Source organism: Lepisosteus oculatus, chromosome 14 (genome assembly GCF_040954835.1).
Source record: "Lepisosteus oculatus isolate fLepOcu1 chromosome 14, fLepOcu1.hap2, whole genome shotgun sequence".
Lineage (NCBI taxonomy): Eukaryota > Metazoa > Chordata > Actinopteri > Semionotiformes > Lepisosteidae > Lepisosteus > Lepisosteus oculatus.
In genome coordinates, this window is record NC_090709.1 from 33,414,732 (window position 1) to 33,435,123 (window position 20,392).

Here is a 20,392-nt window from a genome sequence, read left to right on the forward strand (position 1 = left end):
CATCAAACCGGCTGAGGAGCTGAGAGCTCGGGTGGAAATAAAACCAGGAGATACTCTTCAACCTCCAGGATCATGAGTCTGATCCTCCTGGCTTCTATTCTGTGGAGATTCGTGTAAAACGCTTAAAAGCGCTTATTACAAGAACTTGTGCCCTTTCTCTTCTGCTCTACGCGAGTATGCTTTACAACGCATTAGTCTGTGAAGTAAACTATTTTTTTTGTTCAATAAATTGTATTCCTCGGTTTGTCGCTCTCCATTTCCAGCTGTTATGTCTCCTCCATCGGAGACGCGCTCTGCTCTGTCAGAAAGAGCGCTGTGACGTCACAGACACCAACCAGAGTGTCGGGATCAGAGAGCGAGACCGAGGGAGGCGCGCTGAGCGCTCGGAGGAGAGATATTGATCACTTATCTATCGACAACCAATTAATTCAACTGAAAAACCTTAGAATCATCGATTAACTTCACCGATTGGTGAGTACTAATTCTTTTCTTTCTTTAAATTCTTTAAATATCTAGAAAACAGTCAATACAGCCTGTATCGATCAAATACCATAGTGCGTTTAGTGTTCATAATGTTCAATCCCAAATTAAAGAATGATTATTCAAATGATTGTTTAGAAATTGTATTCTAGAGCTTGAAAATTATATTTCAAGTTGATATATTCGTGTAGGTAACAGTTTAAATGCATTTTTCCACTGTTTACAAATTATAAGTATGGTAACCACGGCGACACGTGCCACGTCACTGTGCCCAGCTAGGTGTCTCGCCTTCGTCACAAAGAATGCTTTGACGTCACGGACTAATACTAATGCGAGTGTATTCATATTTAATATTAGTGAGAATATAATCGGTAGCTTTAATATTAATGCTAGTGTTCATGTCAGTATTAATGGTGATTGCGCTTCTGATAGTTTTGATGCCAGTGTAGGGAAAACCGGTTCAGGGACGCCAAATATGTAATCATAGTAGCTCTCTGAAGGCACCAGTTCTGTAGGGTTTGGGCATTTACTGAGACAATTATTAATTGTACCAGTAAATCACAAAGTTGATTCTTTTGATGGCTTTAGAATCCAACCATGCGACATAACTCAAACAACGCGCACACACAGGTACTAATACACGAGGATACATTTATTAATACATAGAATATGCATGTAAACCTAACAGATCTTATCGAGAGGGTTATCAGAATACAAAAGATATATATTCAGTCAGTTACAAAGAGTTACATATATCAAGAGGACATTCAGTATATCATTCATTAAGACCGTTTCGTAAATGAACTTAGTTAAAACTTCTACATTAGATACTCAAACAAGTACATAACTCTTAGGAATTAAATTGATATCAACTGGTTGGGATAACAATTGAATTCTCGAGCTGTAATGCATTGAAGTTGAATACTAATTTTTTAATTAAACACAAAGAAACAGTTGCAGGCTGTTGCTGTCCAATCCGCGCTCTCTGGCTCCGTGCCAGGCTGTGATGTGCGGCTTGCGACGGTGCACTGCTGATGCTCACTGTTGGCTTTAACTAGCAAAGTTTGTGCACAGGAGAAAAGATGACTGTGGGTCCCATCAAGTCAGGAAGAGGACCGGTTCGTTCCTGATGAAGAGCTAGTTCTGAATAGTAATTCAGCTGTCCACAGTTCCGACCTGTTCACGAGGCCTGCTGCTGGTTACTCTCTGGCAACCTCCACTCTAGACTCTTAGAACAAAGGAAAGTTCTGGCACTCGGAGACACTGGCCGTTCCGTGGTTGTCCGGGCTGAGTCTCAGGATGGTCAGGAGGCGCGCTGCGAGAATGTCCTGCCCTTGGGAGCCTTCTGCTCCTGGGCCGTCCTGCCCTGGAATTCTCCTTTGAATTCCCTTTAGAACAGTCCACAGAATCCTCTCCAGAATCTTACTGAATCTCTCTGAATCTTGTTGAATCTGAATCTTGTTGAATCTGAATCTGAATCTCTCAGGCTCTCTGTGTTGCCTGTTTTTACCTGGAGGAACTTCAGCTCATTGATTGGCTGAAAGTTCCATGGGCATCAGAGTCCCACGTGGGTTACTCGGCCCTACCAGTCCCTGATTGGTTGATCAAGGTGAGATATGAGTCACTTACTCCTGACACTTAGTAATGCAGTCCAGATGTCCAACTGGCACTCCCTAGACAGATAGGCGCCAATGGATGACCATTGATCATGATAGCCAGGCTTAGCTAAGTGCATCCCCCTTTGGGAGCTGTCCTTATCAAAAGAAAACATCTTGCATGAATGGTTTCTCTGTGGCTGCACCACAGAGATGAACAGAGAAATGGGGCCTCATTTGGGAAGCTCAGAAACACTTAATTCTGCCTTATTAATAAGCCTCGCCGCTACACCAGTATTCATGTTAATATTAGTTATAATTATAGAGTTACTGTTAGAGTATTTACACTAGTAGTCATGTTAGTTTTAGTGATAGCATTACTGTTATTATTAGCATTAGTAGTGTATTAGTAGTTTGTGTCAGTGATAATGATAGTGTAATTCTTAGTGATAGTGTTACTGTTTTAATGTTAGTGGCATTTGTGTTAGTGTTAGTTATACTGTATTTGTAGTTATGAGTGTGTGTGTTTTTGTCTGTGTGTGTGTGTTGGTGTGTGTCTATAAGTATTTGTAGTCTATGTGTGTGTCTGTGAATGTGTGTGAGTATGTGTGTGAGTGTCTGATTGTGTATATAAATGTATGTCGTGTCTGTGAGTGTGTGTTGTGTCTGTGTGTGTGTCTGTGAATGTGTGTCTGTGAATGTGTGTAGTGTATGTGTGTGTGTCTGTCAGTGTAAGAATGTGTGTCTGTGAGTGTGTGTGAGTGTCTGTGTGTGTGTGTAATGTCTGTGTGTGAATATGTTTGGGTGGGTGTCTGTCAGTGTGTGATAATGTGTGTTATTGTGTGGGTGTATATCTGTGGGCTTGGGCTCCACTCGTGTGTCTGACAGAAGTGATCCATCAACAGGTGTTGAGGTCCAGAGTCGCCTGAGAATGGAACCACTTTCTAGAGTCCAGACCAACGTCCAGAGAGCTGTGAGTGCTCTGTTTTTATCACTATTACTAGTAATGACAGCAGTAGTAGTATTAATATCAGAATTAGTATTAGAATTTGTAGTCATGGTCATAGTAGTAGCAGCAGAAGTAACAACAGTGGTAGTTGGATTATCCAAGCAGTTACTCCAGGAACTACAGTATTACACATTTATACTCTATTTTTCAGGTATGTTTTGTAAAGTGCTTTGATGTTCTGGATTAAAAGGCAAAATATAAGAAAAAAATAGATTGATTGATTGATTGATTGACTATGAGAGTGAAGTCTGGTCGAACTTGTTTGTCTAAATGAACTGTCCTGTCAACAGATTTCTACAGAGGTGAACAGAGAAGATGTCCAAACCCACCAGAGACTGGAGACAAGTTTGAGAGTCAGGCCCCAGACCCAGAGAGCTGTGAGTCCACTGCTGGTCTTCTTCAGATTGTGATTCTTCCTCTTCTTCCTCCTCCTGAAATTAAAGCTCATTGCAGTAGCAGGGCTCTGTTGTCTTCTCTTGAGGAGGAGAAAGACTCTACCTGACAGTGTGTGCATCTGCGTGTATGTTAGTGTGTGGGAGTGTGTGTCTGTGGGTGTTTGTGCTTGTGAGTCTAGTCCAGCCCGTGTCTGTAACACAACTGTGTCTGACATCCCCAGATCAGGAAGGAGGTAACAGGAGACTCAGCCAAAACAGGAGCCAGACCAAAGACCCCAAGAAAAGCAAGTCTGCATTATTATTATTATTATTAGTAGTAGTAGTAGTAGTAGTAGTAGTAGTAGTGAGAGGGTGAGTGTGTGTGAGGTTGTGTGTGAGAGAGGGTGAGCATGTCTCAAACTCCATTCCTAGAGGGTCTGGTGCATCATCTGGTTTCCTGCCCAGAGGTCTTGGTTACAAAGTTGATCTAATTTTTTAATTAAACAAAAAATATTCCAATACTCTACCTTTATCCAGACCTTAAATATCCAACTGTGCCTTGAATATTTTGAGTCTTCAACAGTGAGAGACATCAAAATATATTATTAAACACATTATTTCCACATCTTCTTATGAAAATAATTAGATTAATTGTTTAATTGGCTAGCCCCGTTTGGAAAGAAAACCTGGAGATGCACCTGGCTCTCCAAGTATTGTGATTGGGCTTGAGACCCCTGGTCTAGCAGAACTGGCCCCTCAACAGGTCTCGACAGGGATGTTGGGGATCATGAAGCTGGATAGCTGAGGGCTGGACACTGCTTCTGGATCGAGGACGACAGGCCACTGTCATGTGGGGTCATCTTGGCCCTTGATGATGATGTGTGTTTGTGTGACTGGCTGGTAACTCTGTTTTCTCCTCCCCAGCACCGCCTGGAGAAACTCGCTCAAGTCGAGAGAGGAATGGCCGAGCAGAGAGAAGGGTGTCACACCGATACCTGGGGCAGATCCCACAGGAACATGAGTATTGGCTTCAACAACATGGCTAGACAGCTTGTTCCACACCCCCACCCTCCTCTATGTAAAGAAAGGTGTTGATGATGATGATTGTGGACATGATGATTGTCATGATGAAGAAGGATATGGTGATGAAGATGGTGGAGATCATTTATTAGAAATGTGATGAAGATGATGGTGACGAAGATAGTGGAGATTATAATGGTGGAGGTGTTGATGATGGTGACACAGTCATGCCTGTGTGTGAAAGGGAAGGTGGGGTTGGATCAGGTCTGCCGCTGTCATCTGATAGGACTGTCAGAGGAAGAGGGAGCAGACTCCCCCTGCGTCTCACCCCAGGCAGCCGAGAGCTGCAAGTCTGTGAGCCTGATATGTCTGTGACGTCTGTCAAAAGTTTGGTTTCAGCTGCAATGATGGTGACTGTGATTGCTGGGAGACCAGGGGCAGGGCTTGGTCCTCCTGGAGAAGACCCTCTCAGTTTTCTCTCTGTCCTCCTCATGCCCTCTCTGTGCCCCTGTCCCCTCAGGCCAGCCAGCCAATCACCAGGCAGGAGACCGAGACCCAGCTGTGAAACTGCCCTAAGGGCCCGGAGAGGGATCTGCAGAAGGACAGGGCATGGACCTCCTCCTTGGCAGCCCACATACCCCATTGCTCGCCCCCTCACACACCCCCTCACCCACCCCCTGGTACACCCGCTCACCCGGGCCTGACCCCAGCGGCCCTGTGGCGGCTCAGGGAGGGCCTGCAGGTCGAGCTGGAGGGGCTGCTCCAGGAGGAGGAGAGCCTGGTGCGGACCTGGGCTCAGAACATGATATCATCTATCCAGCTGGACTTCCTGGCGCTGTACAATGAAGTCCTGTCTGACTTTGAATCAGAGGGTGCATACGCGGGATTGGTAAATCCCTTAAACCCCTCCCCCTTGCTTGAATCACACTGAGGTATGCAGGGGCTGGGGCGACTCACCTCTCCAAGACACCTGCGTCATCCCACTCCCATTTCACCTCAACATGGTTCCGAGAAAATCTCCCGTCCCCAAGGGGAGAGAGACAGGAGCTGGACTGGGTCTCCAGCCCTCTGTTTATTCAAGATTATTGCCTCAGGAGGTGGGTGAGGTGGAAGACACACTGTCTACAGATCACCACTAGGGACAGCGTAAAGCAGGGGGTGAGACTCTTGATCATGGATAAGGATAACAGTGGGATGACTCCCCCTCTCTTTACTCACTGCCTACTGATGATGTTATGTCACTCCAGCTCCTCCTCATGGTGGTGTCTGCAGTCAGGCAATTTGGAGAATCGTTGAGGGATGATGATGAATATTCACCTTTCTTGTTCTCCCAGGGCACAGGAATCATGAAGCAGGACAGCTATGAGGAGGTGAAAGAGGCGCTGAAATCCTACTTCGAAAATACAATGGTCAGGTGTGACTTATCTGAGGTGGACAAGTGCTTCCGCCAGGCTGCAGCTGAGCTTGACCTTATCCTGCAGAAGTACCTGGGAGATGTTGTGGCCGAGGTCTGTGAATAGCAGGTTTATTTTGATAAAAGACATTTCTCATCCCCTTCTATTGTTGGTGTCTATTTTATGTAAAGGATTTGACTTGAAAATTAAATGTTTAATCGACTTACAGGGAGTCTTCTTTAAGATGTGTATCGGATAGCTCTCCACTGTCACTTTACTGGACTTTTGAAGTAACCAATCTACAATGAAAATATATACTGCACATCTTAAGGAAAATGAAGAGAAATCCGTGTGCTGATTGTCACCAAAAATGTCACAAATTAACCGCCAAACTGTTTAACATGTCCAACCACATCTTCCTATTTTGCAGTGATTATAATTCTTTCAGTTTCTTCTCTTGTATTTTCCTTACTGTTTCACTGTCCCCTTCCCCCATGTGGAGATGGATCCACAGACGAAACCCTGTTTCACCATTTGTTTGTTCAAAGTCTTTGGACTGACTTGCAACTTGCAAAGCCCCAGTGGCACAATCAGTCAGGGTGCACAGCAGAGTTATGGCGATGTTGTGTGTTCATGCTTCACCTGGAGCAATGGCACCTACAGATCCAACCATTCAAAATGTGTGGAATACATGGCGGAAAAACACGGTGGGCATGGCGAATCATACCACATTTGAATTGAAATATGATAATAGTATCTGGAAGCACCTTGTAAAATCACCAGGTGGAGCTAATAAAGCTTAAAATCTCATGTACAGCATTTGAGCTGTCACCAGAAAACGCCTGGTTTCGAATCCCAGTCACAGTTGAGGGACAGTCTTTTTACAATTAAGAATTTAAGTTGCATACTCTTTAGATTTTTAATAACTTTAAACTGTGTATTACAGAATGTCAATCATTAAACATTAAAAAGTAGGTATATTTTATAAAAGAAAGATTGCTCTTGTGGACAAAAGTACACAACCTTCCACCTTCATAATAAATATTTTAATTATGCATAAATATTTTATGCATCAAAGTCTTTAACTTGGTAACTAACATGGGTTCTGGTTTTAACATGCTTGTTCTAACATTATTAAGCTTATATTCTGTAATTCATAAAAAGTTATAAAGTTTTATCCTTTTCTAAGAATACGTAGTAAAAACACCACTTGCTGTTATTGTAAAAAAATACATGTTGTAGTGATTTAACATCACTTGATAGATTTATTAATATGGGATCGTGTAACTAAGCAGCTAAAGTATCACAAGTGGACGTTTTGGAAACATTTTGACATTTGTTTCTTTAAAAAAAAACTTCTATTGTCGCTGTAGTGGTAATGAGCACTGTAATTGTCACGAAAGCTTTCTTTCCGAACCCTATGCAGACGACACAATCCGGGGTTGAGTGAGGAAACACAGGGAAAAAGTCATGCAGGATACAGGAATAAAAACAGGGGGGCGTGTCCATGGAGTGCTGGTGGTCAGGGAAGGTGTAGCGAGGCAAACAATTCGGGGACGAGTCCAAAGAGAAGTCCAAAAACAAGGCAAAAGTCCATGGCCAGGAGATCCATCCAAGACAGGAGATTAAAAACCAGAACCGGTTCGGGACCAGCAAGGGGAACAGGAACAGAAACTTAAAACCATGACGGAGCCAGACACATCCAGGACCCGGGCTCGCATGATACAGGAACCAATGCAGAGCCCAGATTGACGTCTGCGTCTGGCTTATAAGGGGGAACTGAAAAGGGGCTGGAACAAGGGACAGGTGTGGGGAATAAGGCAAACAAGGAAGGGCTGGAGCGCCCTTAAGAGGAGGGGTTTGCGATCATGACAGTAATGTACCTAGGCGCACCTAGGCACGATCAGAGCCGAATACATAAAGATAGTCCACTATTATTATAGTCTACTACTACTATAGTCCACTATAGCTTATTGTGAACATGATGTGTCTTTTTCAGGTTTACACCTGAATTGAGAAAATAATGACCAGATACATTATTATAGTTTCAGTGGTATTTTTAATTTGTTATTCTCGATTCTAATTACAATACATACAACTTCGTTTTAAGGCTTGAGGCGTCTGTTAAACTGCCCAACTGAATAAAGTGTTTTGAATCAAATCGGTTGAACAGTTGACAGTATTCCCGTTTGATAATTCACGTTTTTATTTAATTATTAATATAAATTAACATTGAATATGTTATGATAAATACATATATAAAACATGTTAATATAGTGTCCATTATACTTATTTTTTTTAAGTATTTGTTAGAAGAAAAACTTGTGCCGTAAGCAGGTATTGAACTTGGATTGTCAAGGGCTGCTCAAAAACACAGCTGAGACGAACAGTTTTAAAATGTTTTGAAAGTAATCATGCGCGATTGAGTCAAATTAAAAATAAACCATGTTTGCAAAGAATGTGGAGTACAGTAAATTAATATCATTATTAATTTCTTTAGATAAGCGATTCCATCTTATATTTCCTATTTAGCGGATTCTAAAAAGTATGAGGTTTTTTACTGCGATAACGAGCACAAGTATTCATAGAAAAGGTTAATCAGTTAACTTTGAATGTGTTGTGATATTTAGAAATACCATCAAATTCAATATATTGTCAATAATATTTTACTATTTTAGTTTTTCAAAGAAATGTTTATCTGTTAAAAGAAAACTCATGGCAAGAGCTGGGTTCAATCCCCCAGTTTACAGCATACAAGTCAGATGCCTAAGCCATTATACCAAGACACTGCTTGACAGTTCAAGTTATAACTGAACAGGGCAGGCCAAAAGTTTCCAAGTAATCGCGGGTGAATGAGTCAAATTGATGCAGATGTTTACAAAGAATGTCTACTACTGTGATATTTTGAGCTATATGAATAAAATAATATCATTATTAATTTATTTAGATACACAGTTCCATATTATAATCCCTATTAATCAAATTATAAAAAGTATGCATTTTTTACTGTGATATCGAGCCCAATTAAATATGAATAAATATTAATGAAGTTAGTACTTTTACTTAGTATATACTTTTTATGAAGTTCTGTATATAAACTTAATACAGTCAGAAGTACATAAAACCTTTTCCAAAATAACCACAGTATGTAACCGAATGAAAGACTGATGCTTAAAATGTTTATGAAGAAAGTGGAATACTGGTGTGTATTTTTTATTTAAATTACCAAAACCAGACATATACATTTTACATAATATGTTTATGTTCCTAAATTAATATCATTTATGACCTTCAGACGCATTATACTCCTCTTCTTTTAATGCTCAGCTACTAAAATGTCCCTTTAGTTGTAAAATGTCCATATTAATATTCAATATTAAGCGGATTGAAACATGCACAGTAAAGAGATCAAATAAAGCAATCGTTTCACTAACAACCAATTCATCATGAGTGCTGCCTGTCAGTCATTTTGGCCAGCCAATCACTTACTGCGGTACAACTCGGTGAACTGTAGAAAATTTCCACAGTACGGGGTTGTACTGTGCATTTTCAATGGCTGTAGCTGTATATATAAAAATTATAAAAGCCAACCACTTTTATCATCATATTCTCGCTGAGAGGAAGGAATCAGTGTAAATATATAATTACAAGTGATAATAAGAGCAGCTTTATGATAACCCTAAGAAAATACTACTATATTGGTAGTTGGGGGAATGTATATTACATATATCTAGAATATAAAATTAAGGAAAAGGAAATGTATCACTCAAAAGGAAAAAACGAGAAAATCATTAGTTAATGAACCATTAGAATACTATATATTTAATATTTCTGAGTACATGATTATGTAAAGTTAAAAACTACTTATGTTGAAAGAACTGCAAAAACAAAATAATATGCAAACAATACATGGGATAGTGAAAAAATAAAACTTTTCTGACATTTGGAATAGAAATTATACAACAACTGAAAATTAGACAATTTTATATTGTAAAGTGAAGAGACAGGTGAGTTTATAAAGAGCAACATGAAAGTGAAGCTCCCAGAGTTAAAATTGCAGCAACTTAAACCCTGTGGTGTCTCCGGGGGAAAGTTTATGTAAATGAAAGTAGTACTCACACCACACTTTTCTTTCCGGAGTTTCGTGGCGTTTCTTCCTCCAACTATTTTCCAAACACAGTCCGTAATCCGTTCCCTAATCCTGATCCGAACCGAGTTCCAAAAGTCCGTAATAAAGCCAATCCGCGATGTATCCTTATCCAGTGTCCGTAATCCAAAAACCATAAACCTGTTCTCCTTTCAGTAGTCCATTATTCTTTAGCCCGATCTTTAACATACACCTCTTTCCTCTCTTTTCCTCCAAACCGCATCCACTTATCGGCTTCCGCCCTGTTCACTGCCTCCGGGGCACTTATATTTCGATTCCTGATGCAGCTCAGCTGTGTCTCATTGTTTCTCAGGGTAGACCCTTTCCATTTACCGGTCAGCTGATTCTTTTTGGCAGCCATTTTGCTAAGGTCCATATCTAGTATTTTAAGTAGGTCATTCCGAAATTACCTGTTATGAATGACCCTTCCCCTGGTCATGTTATAACCCTTAATCAAACTAGGAGAAGCCTAGACAAAGAAGAACCAAAACAATGAAATAAGACTTTTGCAATTGTCTAACACAACATAAGAATACATTTAGATGAAATCTTTACTATTTTACAGGAGAACCTAATAGGGAAAGTTATAAAAGCGTGTACAGTATGTGTCAGAAACCTAGAGAGAATTCACGTGCAGTATCATTTTGCTTAAAGTTGAACTGAGTACAAACAATACAGTTGCATTACAGTGTGCAATACACTATTTCAAGTTTAAACTATAGTACAACTCACTCTGCTGTGACTCCTTGCATCTCTAGGCTATAACTTCCATCGAAGAGAGATTTTATCAGCAGCATGCAATTGATTCTTCCGACATTTTGTTTAATACTGTAATGTGGATGTAAGAACTCATGAAGTATTACCAGGATCTACATTTAGCACTGCTGATATTGATGGAGTTGAAATGCATGATGTATTTATTGACAGCTATATCTGAGCCGATAATGATTAAAATACCTCCTGTAAAGTGTTAGGATTCATAGCAAGGCATATTTCTCCCCCCTAAACGTTGCTATTGCTTGTGTAAACGTTGCTATTGCTAATGTAAACGTTGTACATTATATGAGCCTCACCAGTTTCAGTAGCTCCTGGTGTGTGTGGTTTTTAAAAACCTAAAGTAATAAGAAAATTACTTGTACACAGCAGTGTGTCTGTGGAGATTACCTAGGAAACGCTGAAGCTCTCTGCACACAAGCAATCCACCTTAAATGAAAATTGCCTGCAGTCTGCCACTTATGCGTTTCCTTTACTACAGAGTAAATTCATAGGAATGAAGAGAAATGGAAAGAAAAAATATCACATTAAAGTTTCCAGTTACTTGGCACAAATGAATCAGCTATTTCTATATCCAGTCACACAGGAGACGGGTTGATTCGCCGATGGGGATGTGTTGTTTCTCTACCTTCTTACTAGACTGTCGTTCAATTCTGTCTTCTTTGAAAGCTTTTTACATCTTTTAAGCGCTCTCGCTTAAACCACACATAGAAAACCATCACTGCTGATGATTTTCATGGGCCGATGCACACTTGTTCTGTAGAACTCTAGTGATAAAGCCCTGCCTGTGAATATTGTACGAGAATTATAAAGGGCGAAACAACAGCACCAACCAGAGGAATGGTAACAGGAAGAATTGTGTTCTTATTTAATATGTCCTTTTGAGACATGCCTTGTAAATGCACACAGGTGTTAGAACATTGACAAATAATTTATAATGGAGCTGTGAAAACAAAGATTTTCCTATACCACCCAATAGTAAAAAGGTACTGTATATGTGAAATTGATTTTTATAATAAAAATGTAAAGTTAAATTGTTTCCTGATTACTTGTTGCTGAAATTTGCATTACATTAGGTATATATTATGTTATACTTTTTATGTTCATCCACCAAAATTTCCCTTAAGTTGTAAATTCCACATTAATATTCCATATGAAGTGGATTTAAACATGCACAGTAGAGATACAAATTAAATGATGAAATCGTTTCACTAACATCTAATGCAGCACAAGTGCCACTTATTGATCATCTTTGGCCAGCGAAATGCATACTGCAACACACCACACGACCTTTACTGTATTAGGAAGAAATACTGCACATTTTGAGTGCCTGCATCTGGAGTCAGGGGTCTTTTGTCTGTGATTTGAAAGTCTGTTTTTTGTGATGGCTTGTCTTGGACTCTTAAAAAGGACAAAGTGAGTCCTGCAGTTTGGTGTTTGTATTAAAGATCCCATTTTATTGTATTTTTCTTCTTAAAAGAGGGAGCTTGCCTGTGTTTTTGGATGCTTTTGTTGTAAAAGACTTAAGGACAAAATCTTGGCTTTTCTCCAGAAGTACAGCCTTGAGATTCCAGTTGGTTGTGACCAGACAACCTCTGAAAATGTCACACTGAACACCAGTGAATCTCAGCTGCAGGAGATTCAGGAGGGACTTACTGTATCCAGACTGATACAGATACAGACTTACTGTATCTCAGAGGTGTTGACAAGAAAGTGGGTTTCCATCACAGCACAGGATTACTACTTTACACAAACAGTGGTGGGAGTGTGAAACAGGTTCCACAACATTTTAGAGTAACATGAGATGAGATAGTTAGATTAATTAGTTTCTAATAATAATCAGACACACAGGGTGCTGTCAATGTCACACAGAGATCAGGGGTTTGTTAAAACAGCTGGATGGGCCAGCTGGCCTCCTCTTGTCTGTCCCCATCATGGTCTGATCTTCTCATGCTGTGTGAGTGAGTTAGTATTTTATTGTTTTAATTATTGGGAACACAAACCACTGGATTGACTTCACATTAATCTCTGTACATGAGCAGCTACTGACATCTTAAAAAATCATAAAAAAACTTCTCTCTGTCAGCATGAGTCCAAAATGACACCAAAAGTCACCTCCCCTACAACACCACCTCCTTCTTTTAAACAACAACCACCAAAGAAATCACAGCTGTTTCTAAACCACTCCCCCTAATAATCGTAATCACACCCCTAACAACGACACCCCCTAGCACTCACAGCCCCGCAGCTCTGTGCAGATCCAGGAAGTGAAACTCAGAGATCAGTTTAGTTTCTTTTGAAACAACCTCACTGCAGCTCTGTCTCTTACTGCTCCTCTCTGTGCAGTTTTTACTTGTCAGAAAAATGGCAGAAGGCAATATTTCAGTTTCTCAGGACCAGTTCAGTTGCTCAGTGTGTCTGGATTTGCTGAAGGATCCAGTGACTCTGCTCTGTGGACACAGTTACTGTATGGGCTGTATTAAGAACTGCTGGGATCAGGATGATCAAACTGGGATCTACAGCTGCCCCCAGTGCAGACAGACTTTCACCCCAAGACCTGATCTTCACAGAAACACCACCTGGCTGAGGTGGTGGAGAAACTGAAGGAGAAAGAACTCAGTGGTCCTCCTCCTGCTCACAGTCCTGCTGGCCCTGGAGATGTGCTGTGTGATGTCTGCATCTGAATCTTACTGAATCTCTAGGCTCTCTGTGTTGCCTGTTTTTACCTGGAGGAACTTCAGCTCGTTCATTGGCTGAAAGTTCCATGGGCATCAGAGTCCCACGTGGGTTACTCGGCCCTACCAGTCCCTGATTGGTTGATCAAGGTGAGATATGAGTCACTTACTCCTGACTCTTAGGAGCTACAGAAACTGGTAAGGCTCATATAAGTGCAATGCAATAGCAACGTTTAGGGGGGAGAAATATGCCTTGCTATGAATCCTAACACTCTACAGGAGGTATTTTAATCATCATCGGCTCAGATATAGCTGTCAATAAATACATCATGCATTTCAACTCCATCAATACCAGCAGTGCTAAATGTAGATCCTGGTAATACTTCATGAGTTCCACATTACAGTATTAAACAAAATGTCGGAAGAATCAATTGCACGCTGCCGATAAAATCTCTCTTTGATGGAAGTTATAGCGTAGAGATGCAAGTAGTCACAGCAGAGTGAGTTGTCCTATACTTTAGACTTGAAATAGTGTATTGCACATACAGTGCCTTGCGAAAGTATTCGGCCCCCTTGAACTTTTCAACCTTTTGCCACATTTCAGGCTTCAAAAGACCTAAAACTGGGACGGAGATTTATCTTCCAACAAGACAATGATCCCAAACATACAGCAAAATCTACAAAGGAATGGTTCACAAATAAACGTATCCAGGTGTTTGAATGGCCAAGTCAAAGTCCAGACCTGAATCCAATCGAGAATCTGTGGAAAGAGCTGAAAACTGCTGTTCACAAACGCTCTCCATCCAACCTCACTGAGCTCGAGCTGTTTTGCAAGGAAGAATGGGCAAGAATTTCAGTCTCTCGATGTGCAAAACTGATAGAGACATACCCCAAGCGACTTGCAGCTGTAATCGCAGCAAAAGGTGGCTCTACAAAGTATTAACGCAAGGGGGCCGAATAATTTTGCACGCCCCACTTTTCATTTTTTTATTAGTTAAAAAAGTTTCAAAAATCCAATAGATTTCGTTCCACTTCACAATTGTGTCCCACTTGTTGGTGATTCTTCACATAAAATAAAAAATTTATATCTTTATGTTTGAAGCCTGAAATATGGCAAAAGGTTGAAAAGTTCAAGGGGGCCGAATACTTTCGCAAGGCACTGTACAAGTATACAATGCAACTGTATTGTTTGTACTCAGTTCAACTTTAAGCAAAATGATACTGCATGTGAATTCTCTCTAGGTTTCTGACACATACACACTTTTATAACTTTCCCTATTAGGTTCTCCTGTAAAATAGTAAAGATTTCATCTAAATGTATTCTTATGTTGTGTTAGACCATTGCAAAAGTCTTATTTAATTGTTTTGGTTCTTCTTTGTTTAGGCTTCTCGTAGTTTGATTAAGGGTTTAAGTTGCTGCAATTTTAACTCTGGGAGCTTAACTTTCATGTTGCTCTTTATAAACTCACCTGTCTCTTCACTTTACAATATAAAATTGTTGTCTAATTTTCAGTTGTTGTATTCTAGATATATGTAATATACATTCCCCCAACTACCAATATAGTAGTATTTTCTTAGGGTTATCATAAAGCTGCTCTTATTATCACTTGTAATTATATATTTACACTGATTCCTTCCTCTCAGCGAGAATATGATGATAAAAGTGGTTGGCTTTTATAATTTTTATATATACAGCTACAGCCATTGAAAATGCACAGTACAACCCCGTACTGTGGAAATTTTCTACAGTTCACCGAGTTGTACCGCAGTAAGTGATTGGCTGGCCAAAATGACTGACAGGCAGCACTCATGATGAATTGGTTGTTAGTGAAACGATTGCTTTATTTGATCTCTTTACTGTGCATGTTTCAATCCGCTTAATATTGAATATTAATATGGACATTTTACAACTAAAGGGACATTTTAGTAGCTGAGCATTAAAAGAAGAGGAGTATAATGCGTCTGAAGGTCATAAATGATATTAATTTAGGAACATAAACATATTATGTAAAATGTATATGTCTGGTTTTGGTAATTTAAATAAAAAATACACACCAGTATTCCACTTTCTTCATAAACATTTTAAGCATCAGTCTTTCATTCGGTTACATACTGTGGTTATTTTGGAAAAGGTTTTATGTACTTCTGACTGTATTAAGTTTATATACAGAACTTCATAAAAAGTATATACTAAGTAAAAGTACTAACTTCATTAATATTTATTCATATTTAATTGGGCTCGATATCACAGTAAAAAATGCATACTTTTTATAATTTGATTAATAGGGATTATAATATGGAACTGTGTATCTAAATAAATTAATAATGATATTATTTTATTCATATAGCTCAAAATATCACAGTAGTAGACATTCTTTGTAAACATCTGCATCAATTTGACTCATTCACCCGCGATTACTTGGAAACTTTTGGCCTGCCCTGTTCAGTTATAACTTGAACTGTCAAGCAGTGTCTTGGTATAATGGCTTAGGCATCTGACTTGTATGCTGTAAACTGGGGGATTGAACCCAGCTCTTGCCATGAGTTTTCTTTTAACAGATAAACATTTCTTTGAAAAACTAAAATAGTAAAATATTATTGACAATATATTGAATTTGATGGTATTTCTAAATATCACAACACATTCAAAGTTAACTGATTAACCTTTTCTATGAATACTTGTGCTCGTTATCGCAGTAAAAAACCTCATACTTTTTAGAATCCGCTAAATAGGAAATATAAGATGGAATCGCTTATCTAAAGAAATTAATAATGATATTAATTTACTGTACTCCACATTCTTTGCAAACATGGTTTATTTTTAATTTGACTCAATCGCGCATGATTACTTTCAAAACATTTTAAAACTGTTCGTCTCAGCTGTGTTTTTGAGCAGCCCTTGACAATCCAAGTTCAATACCTGCTTACGGCACAAGTTTTTCTTCTAACAAATACTTAAAAAAAATAAGTATAATGGACACTATATTAACATGTTTTATATATGTATTTATCATAACATATTCAATGTTAATTTATATTAATAATTAAATAAAAACGTGAATTATCAAACGGGAATACTGTCAACTGTTCAACCGATTTGATTCAAAACACTTTATTCAGTTGGGCAGTTTAACAGACGCCTCAAGCCTTAAAACGAAGTTGTATGTATTGTAATTAGAATCGAGAATAACAAATTAAAAATACCACTGAAACTATAATAATGTATCTGGTCATTATTTTCTCAATTCAGGTGTAAACCTGAAAAAGACACATCATGTTCACAATAAGCTATAGTGGACTATAGTAGTAGTAGACTATAATAATAGTGGACTATCTTTATGTATTCGGCTCTGATCGTGCCTAGGTGCGCCTAGGTACATTACTGTCATGATCGCAAACCCCTCCTCTTAAGGGCGCTCCAGCCCTTCCTTGTTTGCCTTATTCCCCACACCTGTCCCTTGTTCCAGCCCCTTTTCAGTTCCCCCTTATAAGCCAGACGCAGACGTCAATCTGGGCTCTGCATTGGTTCCTGTATCATGCGAGCCCGGGTCCTGGATGTGTCTGGCTCCGTCATGGTTTTAAGTTTCTGTTCCTGTTCCCCTTGCTGGTCCCGAACCGGTTCTGGTTTTTAATCTCCTGTCTTGGATGGATCTCCTGGCCATGGACTTTTGCCTTGTTTTTGGACTTCTCTTTGGACTCGTCCCCGAATTGTTTGCCTCGCTACACCTTCCCTGACCACCAGCACTCCATGGACACGCCCCCCTGTTTTTATTCCTGTATCCTGCATGACTTTTTCCCTGTGTTTCCTCACTCAACCCCGGATTGTGTCGTCTGCATAGGGTTCGGAAAGAAAGCTTTCGTGACAATTACAGTGCTCATTACCACTACAGCGACAATAGAAGTTTTTTTTTAAAGAAACAAATGTCAAAATGTTTCCAAAACGTCCACTTGTGATACTTTAGCTGCTTAGTTACACGATCCCATATTAATAAATCTATCAAGTGATGTTAAATCACTACAACATGTATTTTTTTACAATAACAGCAAGTGGTGTTTTTACTACGTATTCTTAGAAAAGGATAAAACTTTATAACTTTTTATGAATTACAGAATATAAGCTTAATGTTAGAACAAGCATGTTAAAACCAGAACCCATGTTAGTTACCAAGTTAAAGACTTTGATGCATAAAATATTTATGCATAATTAAAATATTTATTATGAAGGTGGAAGGTTGTGTACTTTTGTCCACAAGAGCAATCTTTCTTTTATAAAATGTACCTATTTTTTAATGTTTAATGATTGACATTCTGTAATACAGTTTCAAATTATTAAAAGAGTATGCAATTTAAATTCTTAATTGTGAAAAGACTGTCCCTCAGCAGTGACTGGGATTCGAAACCAGGCGTTTTCTGGTGACAGCTCAAATGCTGTACATGAGATTTTAAGCTTTATTAGCTCCACCTGGTGATTTTACAAGGTGCTTCCAGATACTATTATCATATTTCAATTCAAATGTGGTATGATTCGCCATGCCCACCGCGTTTTTCCGCCATGTACTCCACACATTTTGAATGGCTGGATCTCTAGGTGCCATTGCTCCAGGTGAAGCATGAACACACAACATCGCCATAACTCTGCTGTGCACCCTGACTGATTGTGCCACTGGGGCTTCGCAAGTTGCAAGTCAGTCCAAAGACTTTGAACAAACAAATGGTGAAACAGGGTTTCGTCTGTGGATCCATCTCCACATGGGGGAAGGGGACAGTGAAACAGTAAGGAAAATACAAGAGAAGAAACTGAAAGAATTATAATCACTGCAAAATAGGAAGAGGTGGCTGGACATGTTAAACAATTTGGCGGTTAATTTGTGACATTTTTGGTGACAATCAGCACACGGATTTCTCTTCATTTTCCTTAAGATGTGCAGTATATATTTTCATTGTAGATTGGTTACTTCAAAAGTCCAGTAAAGTGACAGTGGAGAGCTATCCGATACACATCTTAAAGAAGACTCCCTGTAAGTCGATTAAACATTTAATTTTCAAGTCAAATCCTTTACATAAAATAGACACCAACAATAGAAGGGGATGAGAAATGTCTTTTATCAAAATAAACCTGCTATTCACAGACCTCGGCCACAACATCTCCCAGGTACTTCTGCAGGATAAGGTCAAGCTCGGCTGCAGCCTGGCGGAAGCACTTGTCCACCTCGGATAAGTCACACCTGACCATTGTATTTTCGAAGTAGGATTTCAGCGCCTCTTTCACCTCCTCATAGTTGTCCTGCTTCATGATTCCTGTGCCCTGGGAGAACAAGAAAGGTGAATATTCATCATCATCCCTCAACGATTCTCCAAATTGCCTGACTGCAGACACCACCATGAGGAGGAGCTGGAGTGACATAACATCATCAGTAGGCAGTGATTCAAGAGAGGGGGAGTCATCCCACTGTTATCCTTATCCATGATCAAGAGTCTCACCTCCTGCTTTACGCTGTCCCTAGTGGTGATCTGTAGACAGTGTGTCTTCCACCTCACCCACCTCCTGAGGCAATAATCTTGAATAAACAGAGGGCTGGAGGCCCAGCCTGGCTCCTGTCTCTCTCCCCTTGGGGACGGGAGATTTTCTCAGAACCATCTTGAGGTGAAATGGGAGTGGGATGACGCAGGTGTCTTGGAGAGGTGAGTCGCCCCAGCCCCTGCATACCTCAGTGTGATTCAAGCAAGGGGGAGGGGTTTAAGGGACTTACCAATCCCTCTGATTCAAAGTCAGGCAGGACTTCATTGTACAGCGCCAGGCAGTCCAGCTGGATCGATGATATCATGTTCTGAGCCCAGGTCCGCACCCGTATCTCCTCCTCCTGGAGCAGCCCCTCCAGCTCGACCTGCAGACCCTCCCTGAGCCGCCACAGGGCCGCTGGGGTCAGGCCCGGGTGAGCGGGTGTACCAGGGGGTGTGTGAGGGGGCGAGCAATGGGGTATGTGGGCTGCCAAGGAGGAGGTCCATGCCCTGTCCTTCTGCAGATCCCTCTCCGGGCCCTTAGGGTAGTTCCACAGCTGGGTCTCGGTCTCCTGCCTGGTGATTGGCTGGCTGGCCTGAGGGGACAGGGGCACAGAGAGGGCATGAGGAGGACAGAGAGAAAACTGAGACGGTCTCCAGGAGGACCAAGCCCTGCCCCTGGACTCCCAGCAATCACAGTCACCATCATTGCAGCTGAAACCAAACTTTCGACAGACGTCACAGACATATCGGGCTCACAGACTTGCAGCTCTCGGCTGCCCGGGGTGAGACGCAGGGGGAGTCTGCTCCCTCTTCCTCTGACAGTCTTATCAGATGACAGCGGCAGACCTGATCCAACCCCACCTTCCCTTTCACACACAGCCACACATAGGCATGACTGTGTCACCTTCATCAACACCTCCACCATTATAATCTCCACTATCTTCGTCACCATCATCTTCATCACATTTCTAATAAATGATCTCCACCAACTTCATCACCGTATCCTTCTTCATCATGACAATCATCATGTCCACCATCATCATCATCAACACCTTTCCATCAACATCATGATAATAACCACCTTCATTATCTACACTACCATCTGCATCACCATCATCATCCTGAGCAGAACACATTGGTTGTCTTACACTGGATGAATCTTTGCTCAGAGCCTCAGTATCGGTTGCCCCTCTCCGGCCTTTCAGGGTCACGTCCACCTCTGTCAAGACCTGTCAGCAAGTTGACTGCTTTAGTCTCACCAGCAGAAGCTAACCAAGTTTGTGTCTCAGTACAGGTTTATTCTTAGTCTAACAGTATTAATACAGTATTCTTTACAGAGAAGGGTGGGGGTGTGGAACAAGCTATCCAACCATGTTGTTGAAGCCACTACTCACATTCTTGTGGGATCTGCCCCAGGTCTCG

The 20,392-nt window shown here is 40.6% G+C and overlaps 1 long non-coding RNA gene across 1 annotated transcript; it reads left to right on the top strand.

Moving 5' to 3' along the window:
* The first annotated feature begins 5,332 nt into the window (after positions 1–5,332).
* On the top strand, positions 5,333–6,032 carry LOC138242390 (uncharacterized). The gene is made up of 2 exons (XR_011191544.1): positions 5,333–5,367; positions 5,813–6,032. It is a non-coding gene; the product is annotated as an uncharacterized lncRNA (long non-coding RNA).
* The last annotated feature ends 14,360 nt before the right edge of the window (positions 6,033–20,392 follow it).